This window comes from Trachurus trachurus, assembly GCF_905171665.1.
Source record: "Trachurus trachurus genome assembly, chromosome: 9".
Classification (NCBI taxonomy): Eukaryota; Metazoa; Chordata; class Actinopteri; order Carangiformes; family Carangidae; genus Trachurus; species Trachurus trachurus.
The window spans coordinates 29,935,877-29,938,479 of record NC_139895.1 but is presented as its reverse complement, the minus strand read 5'-3'; positions in this window follow the sequence as shown (position 1 = coordinate 29,938,479).

The window sequence follows — 2,603 nt, the reverse complement described above, 5'->3', positions numbered from 1 at the left end:
TCCCAACAAACTGTGCGAGTGCAGCCTGCCGTGCGCTGCTGCTTTTGGTTTAGTCCCTTTATCCCAAAACGTTCCGCTTGCGATAAAAAACCAAGTCTCCTCACCTCTGAAAAGCGACTCCTAAAGTTGTTCAACTCGCTCTACTGAGATGAGCCGAGGACGAGCTGTCGTTCACTGGTATATTCTGACAAAAAAAGACACTGTGGAGTGAATCCTAGAAAGTATTTAGACCAGTCCTATCCGAGAAATGCTGTTAAACAACGAGAGTCCGGGCTGCTCCAAACCTCCAAACCTCCCCCCTTAAATCTGAGACTATGCGCATCCTCCGGACCGGCGTCAATACACACACCACCACCACACACAACATCCGCTACCTAATTACAAAATAAAAGCCCAAAAGGCGCCCACGACCAGCATGCAACAGTGGCTCAGTTCAATAGGCTATTTGGAGTTCTTGAATTAATACATTATCTATTTTAGTGCTTATTTCTAACCCCTAATCCTCTTCATTTGAAACATAACTTTGTAAACATCAAACATTTATCAAAGATTAGATAGAAAAAATGGTGTTGGGTAGGCCTACCCAAACTGATAATCCTATGCATGGATTAGGCTAATAAAATGTGTTAACTGGAATCATAGATTGTATAAAACTGGAATAGAAAATTAACATTACACCAGAAAAGATAGCCTAACAATATTTTCTGGGGTTTTTTTGTCTGTTGCTTGGTTGTTTGCTTGATATAGTAGGCTAGGCCTATTTTGCAAAAAGTTTCCATATGATAATGTGACAATGAATTGTTTATATTTTATTCAGGTCTTACTTAGGTTTGTGGATTTCAATGTTCTTGTTTCCATGTAGGCTAATACTAAAATACCGGTACCTAATATAATAAATAAATATAATAATAAAAATACCTAACTTCTTTTTTGACCTCACCTCTCAAAGAATAGAAACTATCTACATTGTGCATATTTTTTGCACAGAATATTAATACCATATTTATTGCATTATGGTCTACACATACACACGCAGACTTTTATTTTCCCTCTAAGATAAAAGTGCAACCTTTATTTTGAACTTAAAATCGCCGGAACTCCGCCATTTGTCGGGCTTTTATTTTGCATCTTGCCGCAGGTCTTGTCTGGCTCCCCCTGCCATCCACCACCACCTCTCCAACAGAGCCCCAACTCTCCACACCGCGCTCTTTGCATTGTGGGATTGGAGACCTACACAACCACCAAACCAATACACTAATACCATGAATAATTAGAGCAGACTGCACCATTTTTCATTTTCAACTGTGGATAAAACTATACACTTATCTGACTGCATAAATCTGAGCACAACAAAAAAAGACATACAGTAGGCCTATATGTTGGCTATATGCTAATACAATATAATATAAAACTATACAGTTCAAGAGGATTCCATCAGTGAATTTGACAGAAACTAGGGATTTAACCCTAACCAAACAGGCTTATTATGAACGCAACTTTATTACTGCTAAGACATATAAGAACAGCAGTGTATTGCACAGAGAAGATGGGCTCTTTGTGAAATCTTTAAAGACTGAATTTTTCAAACTACAATTATATTGTTCTTTGAAAGGACAATCCGAGAAGACAAGTTCATGAATGTAAAACAGATGTGTGAGGAGATTAAAGTGAGAAATTATTTAAGTATATGAATTAAACTTGTTTTTATGCAACATTTCAATTAACCAGCATGTACACCAACAAAAATGGGCCCTTTCAACAGCTTCCCAACTATAGGATAAGTTTATTGTGTCGGCGTAAGGATCATATGCTTTGGCAGCATTTCAAAGAGCATCAGAATTTCAAATGTGTCTGCCAACTCAGCGCAAACACAAGTTTTCTGTGCCTGATCAAACACATAGTTCATATCTAAAGTGGTCATATGGCCTTTGATTTCATGTCACAATTGACAATGATTGACGACTGAAACTGCAGAGACACATGAAGCCCAGCTTGGTATGGGAAACAAAGACACAGATCTGCGATTCAAAACGTGTTGGCCTTTCATCTTTAATGCAATGTTAACTTTTTGATGTTAGGGACATTCATTATTTGCTTTACTTCACTGGGGAACCAGAATTTGTATTGTGAAGGTCAGTATACTGGAGGGAGTCACACACAAAACTAACTGAACGTCACAAAAGCAGATATTAAATCCTGCTCTGGACTTATAGATGTTGAACTATTCTACTCTATTTCCTTTAGTTACTGCTGTAACACTGGTTGGAATACAAGCTTCAAACAGCAAACACAGGGGGATATAACATATTCACTTCTTTGATTCATACAGTGGACTTAAAAATTACAATTCTTGATTGTAAAAAGAAAGTGCAAGAAGAGTTTTCAAGTTGGCAACTGCTGATTAACAAAAACAATCCCAAGTCACACCTGGAAATCCTTCAAATTATTATTTAGTTAACAGCTGCTTTGTTATGCTCAAGGACTAATTAAATACAGATCTCATCTAGGTGCAAGTTTGAAATGTCACTTGTAGAGCTAACTTTGCCACACGTGTTATAATTAGTTCAAACCTCTGCTCTGTTTCATTAACTTTTCTTTAAGAA